Raw genomic sequence first — 22,294 nt, forward strand, 5'->3', positions numbered from 1 at the left:
CACTCACCTCAGCCTCCCAAAGTGCAGGATTACAGGCTGAGCCACCAAGCCCGGCCCAGGTGTCATTTTTAAAGAACCAATTGGTTCATTAGAAACTAAGGATCAGCCAGGTGTGGTGGCTCACCCCTGTAATCCCAGCACTTTGGGAGGTAGAAGCGAGAGGATTGCCTGAGCTCAGGGGTTCGAGACCAGCCTGAGCAACATGGTGAGACCTCGTCTCTACAATACATCAAGAAATTAGCCAGGTGTGGTGACGCACACCTGTGGTTCCAGCTACTTGGAAGGCTGAGGCGGAAGGATCACCTGAGCCCAGTAGGTCAAGGCTGCGGTGGCTGTGGGTGTGCCACTGCAAATAAAGAAAAAAGAAGTTAAAAATCATTTTTCAAGGTGAACCAAAGCATTGGGGCGAGGATTACTTTGAGTAAGAGAACCAGTGAAGTCACTGAATGTCTGTATGGCCTGCAGTCCAAGTAGGCTAGGGAGGAGAGGACCGGCTATAGGTCTGGCTTAGGACACCTGCAGGGAGGTGTGAGGGTCAGAGGGGAAAAGAGGATTGTGTTGCTGGGGAGGAGAGCCAGTTCCCACAATGGAGAGTGAGACAGAAGGCCCCCAGGTGGAAACAGAAGACAGAACAGCATGAGTGCCCAAGACAGGGCATTTAGGATGGGGCAGAATCAAGGGGTTGTCCCAGGGAAAAGGGCAGAAGGGATCCTTCTGGAGGCCAGGCAGGCCTTGACTAGATAGAAAGGGTCCCTGCTGCTGACTGTTCTGTTCCACTCCAGGTTTCTCCATTTCGTCAGGGGAGGAATGTGGCCTCTGGCTCTGCTGGTACCTTGAGGGGGCTCGGGGCAATGAGAACTTGCCAAAGATACAACCACCTTGCTATGGCCTGGTCCACTGCAGGCTGTGGGAATCGCCTCCAGGAAATGGGTCCCCTATACCCTCAGTGAGCAGAAGAAACCAGGGCACCCTGAGGCCACACTGGTCAGTCACCCCACAAAAGGAGAGGCAAGAGGGTGTTGCAAGCCCGGCCAACTGTCGTTGTCCACTTCCTGCTCATCCTGTGTCCCACAGCTCTGTGGCTGGGCCAGACCAGGGGACTTTAAAAACAGGTATTGAGGTCAACACTTAGCCAGTGTTTTGTCTTCTGCTAATCTGTGGTTTGCAAGGCAAAAGCAGGAGATGACAGCGGCAGGGACAGAACTCAAGCGCTGTGGGGGGAGGAGGAGCGGACTTCCCACAAGGGCTGGGGGAAGGGACTGGGGCCAGCTGCTGACATTTTTACAAAACAAATAAGTGTGAGGCCTAGCTGGTGACCTCAGTGTGATGGAAAAAGACGGTCAGTGGCATGCCTGCCAGAAATGGCAAGTTTCTCAGCCCACCTGTTAGGAAGCGGAAAGGGAGATGTTGAGTCATATCACCCCAACAAACAGTTATCAAGTGTCGACTACATGCCCGGCATGGCTCTGGGCATTTTATGTGGGTCTACACCAGCAGTTCCCAACCTTTTTGGCATCAGGGACTCGTTTCATGGAAGACAATTTTTCCACAGATGGGGGGGTGAGGGGTGTTGAGAGTATGTGCTGTCAAGTCTCAGCTCTACCTCAGATCATTAGGCCTTAGATTCTCATAAGGGGCATGCAACCTAGATCCCTCGCATGCGCAGTTCACAATAGGGTTTGCGCTCCTATGAAATTCTAATGCCGCCTCTGATTTGACATAAGGCAGAGCTCTCTGCTCTTCTGCCACACCTGGTTCCTAATAGGCACTGATCCATGTGTGGGGGGGTGTTGGGGATCCCTGGATTTGTACACTCAGTCCTCCCAACCATCCCAGATGGAGGGCTCCACTATGGATTCCAGTTCAGAGAGGAGGAGGAAGCTGAGGCAGAGGTGTTAGTTTACCCATCCAAGGCTGGACAGTTAAGAAGTGGTGGAAAAGGGATATGAAAACTGGCCGGTTGTTCCCAGAACCTCTAGAGTGAGAACCCATCACCCAGGCCTGCTACCAGGGGCCTTGAAACAGGTCCAGTAAAGAGGGATTTTTGTGTTCTTGTGTGTGTACTTGTGCCCAGGCAGTTGTGTCTTGGCCTGTGTTCCGGTTATCTATTGCTGCATAATGACTCACTCCAAAATTTAGTGACAAAAAACACAACTACCATGTTATTATTATCTCTCACTATGCTGGGGGTTGACTGCCTTCAGCTAGACAGTTTTTTGCTTTCTATCTCTGTCTCCATCTCATGCAATTGCCGACAGACAATGCCTGGGGCTGAAGTCATATGTTTTTTAAAAACGTATTTTTAAGCTGGGCTCGGTGGCTCAGCCTGTAATCCCACACCTTTGGGAGGCTGAGGTGAGTGGATTGCCTGAGCCTACGGGTTCGAGACCCGCCTGGGCAACTTGGCGAGACCTCATCTCTATAATAAATCAAAAAAAAAATTAGCCGGGCATGGTAGTGTGCGCCTGTAGTTCCAGCTACTTGGAAGGCTGAGGCGGAAGGATCGCCGGAGCCCAGCAGGTCGAGGCTGCGGTGGCCGGGAGTGGCCACTGCACTCCAGTCTGGGCGACAGAGTGAGACTCCAACTCAAAAAAAAAACGTATTTTTATTTTTTAGAGATAGAGTCTCACTATGTTGCTCAGGCTGGACTCGAACTCCTGGGCTCAAGTGATCCTCCTGCCTCAGCCTTCTGAGTAACTAGGCTTATAGGTACATACCAAGATGCCAGTTGAAGTCATATTAAAGGACTCCCTCTCCACTCACACATCTGGCCATTGAGGCTGGTTGTCAGCGGAGACCTCAGCTAAGACATCGCCATGTGGCCTCTTTGTGTAGTCGGGGCTTCCCCACAGCATGGTAACTGGTTTCTAAGAGTTAGTATCCTGAGCGACAAAGGAAGTCATATAGTAACATTTCTCTCATTGTCACAAATCAACCCAGACTCAACGCAGGGACCAGAGGCTCCAGCTCTTGATGGAAAGAGTGGCTTCAGATTTTTTTTTTTTTTGAGTTGGAGTCTCACTCTGTCGCCCAGGCTGGAGTGCAGTGGCACGCTCATAGCCACTACAGCCTCAGCCTGCTGGGCTCAGGCGATCCTTCTGCCTCAGCCTTCCAAGTCACCATGCCCCAGATAGTTTTTTAATTTATTGTAGAGATGAGGCTCACCTAGTTGCCCAGGTTGGTCTTGAACCTCTGGGCTCAGGCAATCTTCTCACCTCGGCCTCCCAAAGTGCTGGGATTACAGGCTTGAGTCACATTGTGCCTGGCCTGGCATCAGATTTTAAGAATGGCATGTGGCATGGGAGATCTTGTGGCTATCTTGGAGAATGCGCTCTACCACAGCAGTTTTTTTTCTTTTTCTTTCTCTTATTTTTATCTTGAGAGGGCCTCAGCTCTCTGTGAATTACGCCTCCAATTCATCCTGGGGTCATTGCCACTGGTGACAAGATGCTCAATGAGTAAGGACCAAGAGCCTTGCCTAATAACCTCTGTTCTGCCCCCGTCGGAATTTCTCTGCTAGGCCAGGCACTGAACCGGGAGTTGAGGATACAACACCCTGCTCCTGGGCAAGACTGCAACTATCAGCCTTGAGAAGAAGATTCTCCCAATTCCAGATCCTGCAGAATTGCCTTCAGTTTCTATAAATGTACATTGAGGAGGCCCAGAGTACAGGCAGGGATACAGTAGGGTTTATCAGGTGTGGAGAGCCCTGTCTTTTGAAGTGTTCTCACCCCATCCTTTTGTGGGCCTTTCTCTGTTCATTGTTATGGGCTGAATTGTGTCCCCCCCAACCCTATTCGTGTGTTGAAGCCCTAAAGCTCAGGCCTTCAGAATGTGACTATATTTGGAGTTAGGGCCTTTAAAAGGTTTATTAAGCTAAAGTGAGGGCATTAGGTAGGCTTAATACAATATGACTGGCATCCTTAGAAGAGAAGGAAATTTGGACACATGGGAGACTCCAGGCGTGTGCATGAAGAGGAAAGACTGTGTGAGACACAGTGAGAGGGCGGCCATCTGCAAACCAAGAAGAGAGGCCTCACCAGAAACCAAACCTTGATCTTGAACTTTCAGCCTTCCAGAACTGTGAGAAAATAAATGTCTGTTGTTTAAGCTATCCAGCCTGTGGTATTTTGTTGCAACAGCCGGAGCAGACTGATATATTCATCCTGTGTCCCCTTGAGAAAAGACCCCTTCAGGTGAAGTGACCAAGGTGGACACAGGCTCCCAGAAGGCCTCTTCCTAAATAAAATTACCCGGAAGAGTTGGAGAAGCCCCTTTCTCCCCCACCCTGCCCTGCCAGCATATAAGGCTGCTTTGATTGGATTAACCAGTGGTCACCCAGGTGGCCCTGGACTTGCCAGTTAGGGGTCAGCTCAGGACAGGCAGGAAGCTGGCACAACGTGTCAGCCAGTCTGGGGACAGGTGGAGGCTGTAGGCAGCAGGGCAGCCCCCAGCCTGGCCCCAGAGGGGTTGTGATATTTGGATGCCCCCAGGCCTTGTCTGACTCACGCAGCACCCTGAGTGTCCCAGGTCTGGCCCCTGAAGGTGTGCTGTCTGGCCCCGGCTCTGTCAACACTCTGGAGTGGATGCAGGTACTGAGCAAGTAGAAAAGCAGCCCTCAAGGCAGCTCCCCACAGCCCAGCCTGCTCCAGGGTGCAGGCAGGTGGCCCTTCCTCCTCCTGGGCTCTGTTTCCAGCATACATGAATCCAGGGCCTGTCTGGCCCCGATGCATTTTTTATTTTGCTATATTCTTTCCATTGTCCTGATGTGAATAATTTAAACTGACACAGAAAGAAAGGGCAGCTCTTGCCACAGAAGGGAGCTTGTCAACTCCCCAAACCTGCGTTTGTTTTCGCCTCCTGCACTCATCTCTTCCCTGTTCTGTTTTGTCTGTCTGCCTCATACTAGAACCTTTCTCTAGTTCTCTCTTGCTCAACACGCATGCATGTGCGCACACACACACACCCGCTCCCCCGCCCCAGGTGTTGGTGGGCAGTGTGTGATGTGTGTCTGTCTCCCTTTCATTGTGAGTTGTCTGTCTCCTCCGTCTTTGTCATTCTATTTCTCATTTCCCTTCTGTCCTTTGTGTCTCTCTGCTGTTTGCATATGTGAGGGAGAGAGCTGCATCATTTGTGAAGTGGCCTATTTCACAGTCTCATTTTACAATCACACAGCATCAAACTCCCCAGGGAGTTGTGTGGGGAAGACAGAAGGTGGAGCCAGGGAGGGGTTCATCATTCTTCCTCAGGAAAGCCGTGGATCCTCAGAAGACATAAGGGGCAAGATTGGAGTTCACAGACACTCAGGAGCGCTTCTGTGTTACCTGGACCTTCTGTGACCGGTACATGGAGCTCCAGCTGGCCACTGGCATTGTCTGCAGGGCAGCCTTGGCCTCTCTCAGCCTTGAACCAGAAAGCAGGCTTTGTCAGGAGAGGGGATAGCCAGGATTTCCTGAAGGTTTTGGCCTTCAGCCTGCAACCTGGCACATCCAATAGAAATATAATGCGAGCCTCAAATGTGAACCACATATGAAATGTGAAAGGTTTGAGTGGCCGCGTTAAAAAAGGAAAAAGAAACAGGTGAAATGGATTTTAATAATATATTTTATTTAACCCAGTGTATCCAAAATATTATTTCAATATGAAATCAAGAAAAAAAAATCATAAATAAGATAGTTGACATTAGAACAAAGTCTTCAAAATCTGGTGTATAGTCCATGCTTAGAGCGGATCTCCATTTGGATTGATGTCATTTCAAGTGCTCAGTAGACACGGGTGGCTAGTGGCCACTGTCCTGGACAGTACAGACCTAGCCTAACTAAGACTGGGGTCTGGGATGTCAGTTTCGGCTGCAATACGAGGGCATCCCCCGACGGTGTGAATGATGGGAAGACTGTGAGGTGATGTGCAGGAAGTTCACTGAGCCATCATTCCCCCGTTACCGTCATTAGCAGTAATCATCATTAATGCGCTGGCATGGCCACGTCGGCCGTGTTGCTGCCTGTTCCGGTTCATGCAGCATTCTGTGCTGGGGAATTGCTGACCCAGATTCCGCTCTGTGGGGAGCTGAAGGTATGGATTCCAGGGGCTCTAGGCCTACCCCCCAGCTGGGGCCTCACCTACTAGGTGTGTGTGCTCTCTACCTCACAGTAAGTACCAGGCACCCCTCCAGTCGTCCCCTTCTATATATAGAGCTGTGTGGTGACAGCTGGCCATCTGACTCATCAGTCACCGCGGGTGTCTCCGGATGGAACCCTGAACATTTATTCACAGGGTGCTTTTGGCAGTTTCTGAACTACTCCTAGTAGGTCCTGCCTTTTGGGAGTTGTCTTTAAAAAAATCCCCATGGAGGATAGGGTGTTGAATGAATCAGTGGGCCCCTAACTGGAGGCCTCTGGGGGCTTGGCAAATCCAGCAGGGCTTTGGGGAACTGACTCCGGGGAAGCCCGGGAATGCAGAGGAGTCCCTTTCCAAACTCCTTAGTCTTCTGTCTTGAGTACCTGGCTGGCCCCAGATGGTCCCCACGAATGGGGCCTGGGGATGTTAGCTCCTTCCAGAAGTTGCAGGGCTCCCCCATCTCGTTTCAGTGAGACATCGAGAGCTAAATGCTGGCTTTGGAGCTGGCAACACCTGGGTTTCATCTAGGCTGCTCCACTTACCAGTGATGCCATCCTGGGCAAGTCCCTTCTGCTGTCTGAGCTTCCGGTTCCTTCTCTGGGTGGTGTGCTCAGTACCGAGTGGCTGTCTCATTCTGAGTGTGAGATGAGGCGCTGTCTGTAACAACTGTTATGACTGCTCAGCCCACCAGCCCCACCATTTCGCTTTACCCAGAAGCAGACCCCAAGACAAGGATTCGTGTGGAAGTGATTTATTATGGAGTGCTCCCAGGAGACAGGCAAAGGTATGGGGGTAGCAGGACTGGGGAGGGGAGGAAGCCAGTTCAGAGTCCTTCTGCAGAAGTGTTTTAGTTCATTTGGGTTGCAGCAACAAACCACTACAGACCCAGTGGCTTATAAGCCACAGAAATGTTTTTATCACAGTTCTGGGGGCTGGGAGTCTGAGACCAAGGTGCCAGCAGATGGCCAAGCTCTCTGGGGTGTCTTTTTATAAGGGCACTGATCTCATTCATAAGGGCTTCACCCTCATGGCCTAATCACCTCCTCATATCATCACATGGGGGGTTAGGGAATCAGCATATGAACTTGGGGGGACACAAGCATTCCCTCCATAACCAGAGGGTAGCCTTAGCTTGGCCCCACGGGGGACCTCTGGAGGACAAGTTGGACCTCAGAGTCTGTCGTGACCCTAGGCAAGAGAGCTGAGCTTTCAGACTCCCTCACTGGTCCCTCGTGGGCTCAGGGCTGCCCTGGGTGTGGGTATGGAAACTTCCAGGTACTTCTGGCTCTCTAGTGCCCAGGGCAGGCCTCCAAAAAGTCACAGGCCATTAGAAGTGAGGGGGGTGCACATATATCTGGGAAAAGGGGCTCCAAGGGATGTGGGCGGAGCATCAACAGTGTCTCCCACAGCTTCCTTGCTCATAAGTCCCCCTCAGCATAGGCAGCCAGGCCTGCACTCCTGTATGGACAAGACTGGGGCCGGGGAGGAGACGGGAGTCAGGAGGAGAGGCGCTGCCCAGGCCTTTTCCCCTGTATGGACGGAACACTGGGAGGAATGAGGAGGATGAGGAAGCCTGAGGAGCTTCAGGCCAAGCCCAGCCTCTGGGGGCACCAGACACTGGGCACGGGAGGGCAGGAGCACAGACCCAGGATTCTAGCTTTTCTGAGTCCTTTGTCTAGCACCCAGGCAAGGCTTGCTGAAAATACTTTGCAGCTCATGCAGGGTGGAAGGGGGTGACATTTGTGTTCCCTTCAACTCTGCAGCCTTCTTCCTTCCTTCACCCCCTTGTCTGAGACTTGCTGGGTCTCTTCTCAAGGTCACCCCACATGGGACTCCGGGGGTTCTGTCTCCAGCTCGGGGCCCCTCCCAGTCCCGGGCGCCTGGCTCTTTCCTCCTCTGACTTCCACCCGCTTTCCTGCAGCGTTCAGCTGCTTGTCTCGGCCTCTCTGGACTTGAGCAACTTGGCCTCAAGGCCGCCTTGTGCATCTTCCCTCGTGCGGCTGCCAGTGCTTTCGCTCAACCCTCCAATGCCTCTGTGCCCTCCACTAGGGACAGGGGTGGGGGACGCAGAATCCTCCAGGTCATCTTCTCTGAATTTCCACTCAGCAGAGATGAGTTTATTTTCCACTGTCAGGAATTCTGAGTTTCAATGATTTTACCACTGCCCTGTTCTTGGTGCAGCTGGGATTCTATTTATCACTGACTGGGTCAGGAATTTGACTTCCTGCCTTTCCAACCCAGTAGAATTTTCTCCCTTCTCCCTTTCTCCCTTCCCCTCCCTTTTCCCTTCTCTCTCTCCTCTGCTGTTCTTCTTCCCCCTTCTCTGCCCTCCCACTTCTCTCCTGCCCTTCCCCCTCCGCTCGCCCCTCACATGGCCCCCTCCTCCACATACTGTTTTGCTGTCCTCAGTGACGGAGACCCTGGCCAGACCCCAGAGATGGCTGGGAGAGCACCCCAGATTCTGCAGGCAAACCTGCACCTCAGGTGGGCTGCCGGCCACAGGAGCACACAGCAGGGAGGTGTGTAGACAGGTGGCCAGGCACTGTGATGCTGATTCAGTTACTCACCTGCCAAATGCCAAGAGGCACTCCAGAGGCAGTCATTATAATTGTTTTTAACTTCCAAAAATGGCTTCACCCAGGGCATGGCATATACGTGATATTCAGTAATAGTCGAATTGGAAAAGGAGGCTTTAAAAGGGTCATTAAGACAAACAGTGTTTGAAAATTGTTCAGAAATTCTATTTAGCTATCTGAAAATAGAAGAGTGCTATACTGTCTTTGTAAAAATACTTCTTCCAGTTGCTCACTCATTATCCCTCTGGTGGCCCGGCTGATTAGTGTTTGGGTAGCATCGCCCCCGCTTCACCGCAGCCCTGCGATTCTGTGGAGTCTGTGTTGTCAAGCTTTTGCTGAGGAGCTGTGAGCAGTCTCCTGGAATCTCACTAGGCTGCCAGGACTGGAGAGCCATCCGCCAGCCTTGACACTGAACTGCACACGTGTCAGGAGCACGGTTTCTGGTGCACGTGACTACACTTCACCAAAGGTGCTGCTTACCTGTTTTCCCTACACAGTTTCCTACCCCCCCCACTAGGCATGAAAGATTCCCCCAGGAATTGTTTAGTGACAACTTAAGCCAAGCTAGCCTCTGCCTCACTAAGCTCAGCTGAGGCCAGAGTTACGGGTGTGGTGTCTACAACTCTGGGCAGTTAACCTCACACAAAGAGAAAACTCTTAGGCACGAGCAGCCCCACCTTGCCTGCCTGTGGGCAATTTTGTCAATGTTTTCCATTAGTCACAAAGGGAAGGACAGGTGGGGGCAGGGTGGACAATGGGGACAGTCATTACAAATAAAGAAACGTGCTGGTATTTGGTGGTGTTTGGTAAAACTCCACATGTAACACAGAAATTATATATGGCCCATCTATAAATCCTGTGTTCTTTTTGTTTTTTTTTTGTGGGGGGGGGTTTGCTTTTTGTTTTTGAGTTGGAGTCTCACTCTGTCGCCCAGAATGGAGTGCAGTGGCCACTCCCGGCCACCGCAGCCTCGCCTGCTGGGTTCCGGCGATACTTCTACCTCAGCCTTTCGAGTAGCTGGAATTACAGGCATGCGCTACCATGCCCAGCTGATTTTTTGATTTATTGTAGAGATGAGGTCTCTCTTCACAGGCGGGTCTCGAACCCGCGGGCTCAGGTAATCCACTCACCTCAGCCTCCCAAAGGCGTGGGATTACAGGCTGAGCCACCGAGCCCGGCTATTTTTTAAGTTCTTGACCCTTGAATCCTTCGAGATTTCTTGCTCACAGAGGGCTTCCCTGACTCCTGAAGATGGCTCCTTCTGTCAGCACTTGGGACCCTTCCCCGAGGCTCTCTCTGGCTGCCTGAGTGGGCAGGGCCCGCAGGGAGGGCAGCCCACCCTAATGCCCCTGACTGTACCATTAGGTGTCCATGGGTAAATGCCCCAGCTCCCTAATTCTTCAGGGAAGGCAATCTGAGATGTGTTCTATACGGCCCCATCTGCTCACAGTGGGCGGCCATTTATCAATACACCCTCTGGCTTCCTTCTTGGCTCTCTCTTGTGTCCTCACTGCCTTACTGATGGTTCCTGGAATTACCTCCCAAAGAAACTGCTTGCAGACCAAACCTTGCATCAGACTTTGCGTCTAGGAAAGCAAGACACTTCCCATCTAAGTCTCCCTGTTCTTTCTCAGGGTAGTCCCAGTCCCACCTTAAGATTGCTCATCGAGCCGGGCTCGGTGGCTCAGCCTGTAATCTCGCGCCTTTGGGAGGCTGAGGTGAGTGGATTGCCTGAGCCCGCGGGTTCGAGACCCGCCTGGGCAACTTGGTGATGAGACTCCAACTCCAACAAAATAAAACCAACAAAAACAAATAAAATAAAAAATAAAAGAGAGTGCTCATCGTGATCTGTAATTATGCATTTTTTTGCGTGTCTATTTTTTTTTTAGTTGGAGTCTCACTCTGTCACCCAGACTGGAGTGCAGTGGCCGCTCCCGGCCTCCACAGCCTCGACCTGCTGGGCTCCGGCGATCTTTTCGCCTCAGCCTTCCAAGTAGCTGGAACTATAGGCGCACGCTACCACGCCCAGCTAATTTTTTGATTATTGTAGAGATGAGGTCTCGCCAAGTTGCCCAGGCGGGTCTCAAACCCGCGGGCTCAGGCAATTCACTCACCTCAGCCTCCCAAAGCACGGGATTACAGGCTGAGCCACTGAGCCCGGCTTGTCTATTTGTTTAATGAGGGCAGAGACAATATCTATTTTATTCACGGTGAAATTGCTATATATCACCCAACCCAGACTTTAACATGTGGCAGATGCACAATATAAATTCTGTTGAAGGGGTGAGTGCAAAATCCTTAGGGCTTTCGAATCTTTCACTTTGCAGTGTGGTTTTTTTCCCCCCCCAAGAGACTCATCTGTAAATTTTAATTTGTGTAATACTTAAAAAAAATTTTTTTTTCTTTCTCCCTTTCTCCTTTTTATTTTTTTCCATTTTTATTTTAGATGCAGGGGGTACACATGCATGCTCATTACATGGACATATTGTGTAGTGGTGGGGATTGGGTCTCAGGTGGCCCATCCCCCAGACAGTGAACATTGTACCCAATAGGTAATTTCTGAACCCTAACCCCCTTCCCCACCTCCCACCTTATTGGTGTCCCAAGCGTCTTTTGTTTCCATCTTTATGACCATTTAGCTCCCCACATATGGGTGAGAGCATGTGATGTTTGGTTTTCTGTTTCTAAGTCAGTTCACTTAGTATGATGATCTCCAGCTCCAACCATGGTGCAGTTGTGAAGAAAAGGGACCATTCATTCACTGTTAGTGGGAGTGTAAACTAGTTCAATCTCTATAAAAAAACAGTACAGGGATGTCTCAAAAAACTGAAAATTGAGTTACCATTTGACCCAGCAATCCCACTACTAGGGATCTACCCAAAGAAAAAGAAATCAACACATAAAAATGATACTTGGCTGGGCTCGGTGGCTCAGCCTGTAATCCCAGCGCTTTGGGAGATCGGGGTGAATGGATTGCCTGAGCCCGCGGGTTCGAGACCTGCCCGGGCAACTTGGCAAGACCTCATCTCTACAATAAATCAAAAATTAGCTGGGCGTGGTAGTGCGCACCTGTAATTCTGGCTACTCAGAAGGCTGAGGTGGAAGGATCGCCGCAGCCCAGTGGGTTGAGGCTGCGGTGGCCGGGAATGTGCCACTGCACTCCAGTTTGGGTGACGGAGAGAGACTCCAACTCAAAAAAAAGTTTAAAAAAAAAATGACCCCAAAGTTTTCTGACGTTCCTTCTGATGAAAAGTGGGGTCTTTCTCCTCTCCTTGAATCTGCATGTGCTGACAACTGCTTCAACCAAGAGTATGACAGGGCTGGGTCATAAAAGGCCACACAACTTCTGCCTGGGAGCCCAGAGTGGATGTCATGTAAGAACTCTGACTACCCCAAGCCAGCCATGTTGTGAGGAAGCCCAGTCTACATGAAGAGGCCACATACAGGTGTTCTGACCCACAGTCCCAACTGAGCCCAGTCTCTGAGTCATTTCAGCCCAAGTGCCAGATGTGTAAGTGAAGGAGCTTCTGGATGGTTCCAGTCCCAGCCCTTTCAAGTCTTCTCAACTGAGACCCCAGTTATCGTGGAGCAGAGAGATCACTGCTTTGCCCCATCCAAATTCCTGACCCATGGAAACTGTGAATATAATAAAATGATTGTTAAACTGCTAAATTTTGGAGTAATTTGTTACGCAGAAATAACTAGAACACCCTTTTTGTGAGTTTATTAATTCTTCATTTATTCAAGTCATTTATCAAGCTCCTACTGTGTGCCAGGCGAGCAGCAAAGAAAGTCAAGCTCCCTACCTACCAGGAACTTACAATCTAGGGCCTGTTGTTGTAACTGTATCTTGCAAAAGCCTACGTGTTGCTTTATAACAATAATGAGGAGGTTTTTCAAAAACCACTTCCAGATGGTGTGGGGGGAGGGGTGCTTCTGGAGTGAGTAGCCAAGGGAAGCTCCAGAGGTAGGTGGATTAGATAACACAGACCCAGAGAGCTCTATTATTCGCTGACTGTCAACCACCGCTGTCCTGCAAATCATCCGCAGACATGCTGCACCCTCACACTGTCAGGGAGAGTCTAGGGGAGTTGAGAGGTGCCATCCCTGAGGCAGAAGGACAGGGAAGTGGCTTCTTGAAGGCCCTGGAAGTGAGATGGCATCTGCCTCTTGGAGGAAGATGGCACTGACTTGTTGAAGGCTGGAGTAGGGAGACGGGCAAAGTTAAGGCCACTGGCTGGCACTTGAGCTCCCCATCTGACTCACGAAGGGCACTTTGTGTCCCGGCATGCCTCCCTGCTGGAGTCAGGTCTTGGGAAATGAATGTGACTTCTTGTCACTTGGTTTCTCTTCCTCCTTCGTTCTTTAACAAAGCTCATTTAAAAATGGCTGCCTGTCTCAACCTTGCTGAAGTGAAACAAAGAAATGACTCTGTCCTTCGGAGGACCCATCAAAAAGGGTGTTTTTCCTGGGGTGGCCTGTGGATTCCAGGCTCTAACCCTAAGAGGGAAGAAATTCCAGGAGGGAAGTTTAGGGGTTCGGCTTCCCATGTCTGCCTGGAGCTTTTCCATCCTGGAAACTTGTTTCTGTTTATTCCTGGAAGGTTCTGAGACCTGTCTGAGAAAGGGAGGCCATGTTGGGACATTGTTCAGTAAAACAGGGCCCACCTCCCCCAGATGTTGGCAACGAAAGCAGAGTCAGCACCCAGGGACTGAGAATACGCTGGCACTCGAAATGTCAGAGAAGTCACCTTCCTGTTGGCTCCTCTCTCTGGTCACCCTGAGACTGTCATGCTGGCTGCACAGGAGCTCTGAGTCACTCTGCCACACTCTGGTTGGGGTTTCTGTGTCTTGTAGTATTCTGCCTCCCCAGATTCATTGAGTAGCTCAGCTAAACCGAGACCTGAGCATTCAATGAGGTCTTTGCTATTCATTGTTCAATACATATTTACTGAGCCATATGCCAGGCACACTTCTAGCTGCTGATACAGCTGTGAACACGATGGATCAAGCCCTTGCCCTTATAGAGCTCACATCTTTTTTTTTGTTTTTGAGTTGGAGTCTCACTCTGTAGTCCAGGCTGGAGTGCAGTGACATGCTCACGGCCACCGCAGCCTTGACCTGCTGGGCTCAGACCATCCTTCTGCTTCAGCCTTCCAAGTAGCTGGAACCACAGGCACGCGCCACCATGCCTGGCTGATTTTTTGATTTATTGTCGAGACGAGGTCTTGTCATGTTGCTCAGGCTGGTCTCAAATCCCTGAGCTCAGGCAATTCTCTTGCCTCTACCTCCCAAAGTGCTGGGATTATAGGCTTAAACCACTGTGCCCAGCAAAGCTCACATTTTAATAAATAGTTGGGAGGTGGACAAAGAGAAAGTCAACAGAGGAACATGAACCTGGGGCATTTGCCTTGTAATTTAGAGTTCACTCATCTCCAGCTTGATGTCCCTCCTGCTATGATTTCCTGGCTTGCTGATATCTCTTCTCCTCAAGCAGATGTCAATGTTGAAACCTACCATGGGTGAGTGCCCTTAAAGAATGTTCCAGCTCCACAGCGTCTAGGCCCAAAAGAACTAGATCCGCATTCCTTCTCTCAGTTGACTAAGGTCCACCGTCTGAATGCCACAGGGCCACATTCCAGGTCCAACCATTTCTTTCCCGAATGATTGACGGAGCAGGTGATGTCAGCCTCAGGAGACACCCTATCCTCTACCCATGACCCTGACCGATACAGGATAATGGTGGCAGAGACCTTCCAGAGTGACACAAGGAGGCCTACATTTACTGTGGTAGCAGGGATAGATTGCTTTATTACCAGGAGTTGCCTTATGATTCTAGAAAGAAATTAACTTTTTGGGGGGGATAACATTTCCCCAAGATCAAGATTTCGGGGAACACCGCCGTTAACAAGGTCCTCTGAAACAGGCAACAAACAGAGGAACATGTTAAGACACTATTCTTATTAGGATGGTGGGGCGCTTCCTCTGTCTCGTGGTTAATTCCAGGCGCTTCTCTCCCGTCAGATTCCCGACTTCCTCTGGTAAGCCTCTCTGGATTAACCTGTCACACTCTGTCAGTCCTGATGCAGGCAGCTCTCTGTGTCCAGGTCCTGGTGGCATTATATTATCTCCAACTTTGGAGTTGCGCTATTTATTTTCCATCGAAAATTAGACCAGAAACTGCACTGCGGTGGGGGTCGGGATTTATTTCTTTGACGGATTTCCCATCTTCTGGTGTCTAATTTACAACATGCACAGGGCATGCCCTCCAAAAGTTGGCTAGTCCTTAGCTAAACCTTTTTGAACTCTCCACGTAGCCCCTCAGTAACCCTTCTTGTTCCTCTCTCCTTCTTCACACCCCACCTCTTACAAAGGAATGGCTGTCCTATGTGTCTCGTTTATGTCTCTCGTGGACGTGTGTGTGTGTGTGTGTGTGTGTGTGTGTGTGTGTGTGTGTGTGTGTTGGAAATGGGTTGAAGGAGAGGGAGGGGGAGGAGTTGAGTGTCTCCCATAGAATACATTTTTTTCCTGCCATCCTCATTTGTGATGCAAAGTCTGTCTCCTTGTCTGTGTCTCCCTCCCTTGTGGCACACCCATGACCTGGCCTCTTCCCTCCTCCAAGCTGTGGAGCAGAAAGAGCATTGCTGAGAAGCAACCTACCCCTCCCCCCACTGTGGGGGACTCAGAGCTCACAAAGGCTGGGGGTCTCTAAGATCCCTTCCACTTCTTACACTTTTGTTATTGGAACTGCACTTTTAGTCTGGCTCCTATGAATGGCTATGTGGGCTTTGTTAGGTTGTCCTGGAACCCACTAGAACGGCTAAAATAAAAGAGACGAGGGTGTCTGGGCACTGGAAATCTCATGCATTGCCAGTGGGAGCAGAAAATAGTATGGTCACTCTGGAGAAGAGTTCTTGAGAAAGCGACATACCCATAGGCCTACCTACGACCCAGCGACTCTTGGGCATTTACCCACAAGAAATGGAAACATACATCCACACAAAGATATGCGTGTAATGTTCATAGCCACTTTGTGCTGATCAGGCCCAAACTGGAAACCACCTAGATGTTTATCAACAAATGGATAAACAAACTGTGGTGCACCCATGTAGTGAAACAGCTCTCAGCAACGGACAGAAATCAGCTTCAGATACTTGCACCAACATGGATGAATCTCAGACATTCTGTTAGGCAAAAGAAGCTGCCACAATGTACGTAACATGTGATTCCATTACTAGGAAGTATAAGAACAGGTGGAACTCATTTGGGGCAGGAGTTCTCAATCAAGGGTGAATCCTCACCCCCTATCTCCCATTGGGGGACATTTGACAATGTCTGGGGACATTTTTGGCCATCACAACTGGGGCGTGTATGTGTGCTACTGGCATCTAGTGGGTAGAGGCCAGGGATGCTGTTTAACATCCTGCAACGCAGGAAATAGTCCCCACAACAAAGAATTCTCCCGCTCCAAATGTCAATAGTGCCGAGGTGGAAAGCCCCCTGGTCTCGGGTGACAGAAGTCAGAAAAGTGGTTACCTCTTGGGTAGTGTTGGCTGGAAAGGGCATGAGGGAACTTTCTAGGATGCCGAATGTTCTATATTTGTGTCTAATATAGTAGTTGCTAGCCACACATGGCTATTTAAAATGAAATACAATTAAAATTTCGGTTCCTTAGTCACACTAGCCACATTTCAAGTGTTCAGTAGCCACATATAACAGATATAGAGCATTTCCAACTTTGCAGAAAGTTGTATTGGACAGCGTCGCTCTGCTTCTTGAACTGGCCGTGTAAAAAGTCATCGAGGCGTAAGCTTGAAATTTGCATGTTATTGCATGTAAATTATATACCTCAATCCATATAACCCAGTGGGATGAGAAAAAGAGTCGTCTCTGCAGGTGAGGAATGGGGACTCCGGCAAAGTCACAGCCCCCAAGCCCATGGCTTCTGTTCCCCCCCCCCCACAGGCCAAGACAAGCTGTGCATCCAGAAGTGGCTGGACTGGGAAGGCAGGGGCTGCTGAGATTTTTCAGCGGGGCCTCCCCAGGGACAGAAAATACCAAGGCCATTTACCCTACAGGGAATTCAACGGCTGCTCTGGCTCCCAGTGCATTTACTAGGCGGTCAAGTGGATCTGAGCAAAGAAAAGGCTCCATTCTCCCCCTCCTTTACCAGGTAGCCCCCCCCAGGTCTGCAGGCTCTCCCAGCAGAAATCGCTCCATCCCCCCATCACTGCCGCCTCTCGCTCTTCTGGTGTGAGGGTTTTACAATAACAGCATTGTAACCACTTTGAGAAAACCAATAAAAAGGCGGTGACAAAAGAATAGCGAGCCGGCTGGAAATTGCACGCAGCAGCGCAGGCCTGGGCCTTTTGCCGCTGCGTGTTTAATAGAGCTCCCGGGCTGCAAGCTGCAAAGACGCACGTGTTTATTTGGGGGATGCGCTGTCGCTTAAATAATGAATCTCGCATAAGCATTCAGATGAAAGCAGGGAGTCCTGGCTTCCACTGCCGCTGGAGCCTTCTCACCCAACTGGGGCCAGTAAATGGAGGCACAAACCTCCCTTTAAAGTCCTGGTCAGACCAGTGGAGCCTGCTGCCTGGGGTGGTGTGTGATGTGGAGGGAGGAGCACACTCATTCATTCATTCATTCATTCACTCACTCAGTAACAGACCTGACCAGCCTCCTACTAAGTGTTGAGCCCCATGACAGGCACTGAGCCATAAAGAACACTTACCCAGCCTACTTTGGTGTGCTTATAGCAGAAAATTCCAGAGGCCACTTCTGGCTGAGATCAGCACCAGAGCTAGGCCCTGTCCTGTCTCCTCTCCACTGGGTCATGGCCACCCCGTCTACTGACCCTTGGGGGTCTCCACACTCACCAAACCTAGCTCTAACTCACTCCCCAGCTCCTTTATTACTTGCTGCTCCAAAGAGAAACCCAAAGTCCTTTGTATCCTTATTAATCCCTAGCTTTATTTTTATTTTTTGAGGAGGAGTCTCACTTTGTCGCCCAGGCTGGAGTACAGTGGCAACACTCACAGCCGCCACAGCCTTGACCTGTTGGGCTCAGGCGATCCATCCGCTTCAGCCTTCCAAGCAGCCGGAACCACAGGCATGTGCCACCAAGTCTGGCTAATTTTTTGATTTGTTGTAGAGATGAGGTCTCATCATGTTGCCCAGGCTGGTCTTGAACCCATGGGTTCAGGCAATCCTTCCGCCTCTGCCTCCCAAAGTGCTAGGATTACATGCTTGAATCCCTAGTTTAAAAAAAATAATTTCAGACTCACAGAAAAATTACAAAAATAATATAAAGAATTCTGATACACCCTTCACCAAGATTCTCCAAAGGTTAACATTTTAACAATTTTCTTTATTCCTCCTGCTTCTTCTCTCTCTCTCTCTCTCTCTCTCTCTCTTTCTCTCGATATGTCTATTTCTGAATTATTTGAGAGTATGTTGCAGTCACGGTGACCCTATACCTCTGATACTTTAATATAGATTTCTTAAGAGATAAGGGCATTCTCTTACATAACTGCAATGCAATGATCAAGATCAGAAAATTAACATTGCTATAATACTATTATCTAATCAACAGACATTCATATTTCTTCAATTGTCCCACTACTATCCTTTTATAGCAAAAGAAAGAAAGTTTTCTGGCCCAAGATCCAATTCAGGATCACATACTGCATTTCATTGTCACGTCTCTTTAGTCTCCTTTTATCTGGAACAGTTCCTCAGTCTTTGGTTGGATGTCTTGACCTTGACTTTTTTAAAGCATAGAGACTAGTTATGTTGCAAAATGTACCCCAACTTGAGTCTGTCTGATTTTTGTCATGATTCGATGAAGGCAGCGTGTGTCTGGCACGCATGCTGTAAACGTGGTGTCAGTGGGTTACCTTCATCATTGGGTTAAGGTGATGTCTGCCAGGTTTCTCCAATGTAAAGTGATGAGGCTTCCCTTTGTAATTAATTGCTATCTTGTGGGCAAAGCCCTTTCCTATTCCAAGGGCTTTGCTTACTAGAAGGAATGGCTGGCACAGTGCAGGGGGAATGACTCCTTACCTGCATTTCCAACTCCCTCTTGAGGAAATTGACAAACAGTTTTTCTAGGGTGCCATAGTTTTATTCGTAAGAATAGGACTCTTCTAGACCTTCTTGCCAGGACTCCTCCACATCCCTACCCCCATCAGCCTCTGTTCCTAACCCCAAAGTCGTATATCAGTCTCAGCACGATAGCAGGGGTTCTGGGTCGTCCCTGTGACACCCCCCCCATGGGAACTAAGCTGTTAGTTCCCCCACCCAGAAATAATCCCCTTCAAGTATCCCCTTCCAATCCTATTCTCCCCGCTTTCCAGTGGGCTGGTAGATCAGGTGTTAATATCACCATGTTACAAGTGAGGAGGAACCAGCAGACAAGAAGAGGTTAAACCACGGTAGGAAGACTCTCATTGGGGTTTTCTGAATTTGTTTTTGATCCCCAGTCCACTCCAGAATCAGTATTTGCCTTTCTTTGAAGTCATAGAATGATGTGCTGCAGCTCCGGAAACATCATTTAATTTCCAAGATGGCCGGCATTGTAACCTGAGTGTGTGCCATTGTTGCTGATGTGGGAAGGAGCACCTTGACATTTCTGGCTGGGATTTCAAGTGTCCTCATGGAATAGGACAAGCTCTCATCCCCCATAGCATATAGACACTCAGAAAAGGACAGAATACAAAGAAAGGAGCCAATATGAAGACAGCCAATTTAGAAAACAGCAGGGCCCAGTTTGGGCGAGAGCAAGGCCAATGTGTGTGTGTTTTGTTTATGGCCTATTTCTAGGGTTGCTAAATGAAAGACTTCAGTATCATAATAGCTGTTGCAAACAAAGCCCCAACCAGTTTAAAATGAGTATTTTGGTAGCCATACTCTGCACAGTCACATACATATATATGTGATATGGGTATTGTGTGTGTGTGTGTACGTGTGTGTGCATGCTCATGAGTGTGCATATGCCTCTGCGTGTTCTGAGGTAGAGAGACATTTATACACTTTGTGCTATGCAAAACTACATGAATCATATGGGAATCTATTTAAAATATTGATATTCTCAGTTAAATCAACACCAAGCAATAATGTCATCGCATACACGAGCTCTGTTTTGAAGCCAGAGAGGGGAAACAGAGACCTTTTCTCCTCCTGAAGGGCTGCCTGGAATATCGGAATTGGCAACTCGCTACAATAAGCCGGAATGCACAGAAACTACACTTGAACTAATGCCTAAAACCTGACGGAGACATACTTCATAGTTAATCTGGTTACTCGGGGTTTATTTCACAGTCAGAAGTTCTTATGATGGAGGGGCTCCTGCTGGCTTCTCCCAGACACATGACTGAATTAATGAATGAATGAATTCAACTTACCAGAGCAGATTTAAACTGCTTACCGAAACAAAATCTGGTCATTTTTCTTCCTTCCGTTTTCTTTTAAAAGATAAATACGAGCCTCATATGGATGCTGTAAGAATCATTAATCCTTGATAACCGACTGTTTTATCTTTTGATTAAAGAAAGGCAGGCTGACCGACAGCGAGCTTACACGGCAGGCTCATTAACAAGCCGGGTTCAGATGTGGCCTGGCGAATAAACACTCAGCGTTCCATTAACCAGGCAGCACCCAGACAGGAAGGCCTTGTGCTCCGGGCTCAAAATGCAAGGGACAGGTAAACCAGTCTCGTCTTGCTGAAGCAGCAGAAAGCGCTCAAGTTTTTTTCAAAATGAGCGCTTTCTGCGCTGCTACCTGGTTGTCAAATTTTAATGGGTGCTTGTTAACAGGGACTCTGAAATATTGTGATGTATTTGACCATCAGCAGCTTTCCGGCCTGCTGTTGGGGCTGAGCTGGTGTGTTTTAATAGGCACCTTAACAACCCGGGCCTAGGGCTGCTTCGGGTAGGCCTGGAGGTCTCTAATACTCTCAGGCAAGGCCCAGTCGGTCTGGGTGGGGGAGGGAGTGTGGAATGTGGGGTCTCCGGACCCCAGAGAAGGAACGCTGGGCTTCCTGGGTCAGTGACAGCTCTGGGAGGGTCCAGGAACGAGGATCCCTTCATATGCCAGGCTAGCCCAGGAGATGCTGGTGGTTAGCTCTGCTGGTCCTCAGAGCTGCTGGGCTTCAAATGCACCTCCCATATGTAAAGGCAGTGGGAATGGGGGTTGGCTCTTTCTCTCCCTTCCTCCCCTATCCTTCCTCTTCACTTCCCCCTCTGTTCTTCCTTCCTCTTTCTCCCCTCCCCTCTTTTCTTCCCTTTTCCCTTTCCCCTCCCCCTCTGGGCTTTCTCCCTCCCACCCTCCTTTCTCCTTCCCTTTCTTCTACCCCTTCCCCTCTTCCTCCTCTTCCCCGCCCCCTTCTCAGCCCTTCCCTCCTTCCCAGTTCTCTTCTTTTCTTCTCCCTCTCCCTCACCTCCTCCCCCTCTCTTCCCTCCCCCCTTCCCCCTCCTCCCTTTCTCTTTCTTTTCCTTCTCCCCTCCTCTCTCATCATCCTCCTCTTTCCACTCTTTCTCCTCTTCTCCCTCTCTTCCTAATGCTCAGCCCAAGATTGAAGAGTATCCAGTTATCTTATGTTGAGTGTTGCTAGTAAAATGCCACTTCTCTGAATGACATTCTCAGTCAGACTCCAGCCTGCATGCCTGCTTCTCCCTTACCCTTCCCCCACCCCCTCTACACACACACACACACACACACACACACACACACACACACACACACACGAAAGCCCATGCTTGCTTGTCTGGTTGTCAAGGAAGGCCAGGAGATCGCTTCTTGGCACTTTAATTTGTGTCTGAGTAACAGAACAGGGACTTTCAGGGTTTCAGGGATGGAGGGTCTAGCCACAGGGGAATAGGCAGACCAGCTACAGAGGGTGCAGCTGCCCTGATGCTCGGTAGCTCCAGCTCAGCACACCACCAGCCATGGGAATATTCACCTGGTAAGCCGAAATCACTGTTTTCAAAGAAGGCCTCAACATCAAGTTCTTGGAGGGAGGCTGACTTTCCCTGGACCTGGCAGAGGGTGTGTGTGTGTGTGTGTGTGTGTGTGTGTGTGTGTGTGTGTGTGTGTGTGCATGTGTACTGTATTCTCATGTCCCTGGAGAGAGGGCATGAATGCTTTGGCGGGGGAGAAAGGCGACATTCTGCCTAGAGCCGCCCAGAGCCGCTGGGCACCATCGCGCGTTCAGAAGAGGCAAGAGTGCTTTGCCAGTGGAAAGCTTATTTTGCCCAGCAGGACCAAAAATCCAATTAAAGAAAGAATGAGGGAAATGTGAAGTCTGGACTGAGCGCTGGCACCTCCCTGGCCGACTTCCTTGGCAGGGAGCTCTGCCTAGGGGAAGGCCCAATGATGGCTCTGGGGATGGCCGAATCGAGAGGCTCCCACGCGTCACAGCCAAACACAAGGGCAGCTGCCAGTGGCCAGGCCCTGCCTGCCCCTGCCGCCCACTGCCACGGCCTCCTGCGAGGACCTGCTGGTGGTCCTTGGTGGCGTGGAGAACCCAGCGGCCTGGCAGCAGTGGAAGCACAACCCCAGCTCTGCTCTCGGGCTATTTGAGCCACCCACCCGCCCGCGCCT

Source organism: Carlito syrichta, unplaced genomic scaffold, assembly GCF_000164805.1.
Source record: "Carlito syrichta isolate Samal-C Ts95f unplaced genomic scaffold, Tarsius_syrichta-2.0.1 Scaffold169968, whole genome shotgun sequence".
NCBI lineage: Eukaryota > Metazoa > Chordata > Mammalia > Primates > Tarsiidae > Carlito > Carlito syrichta.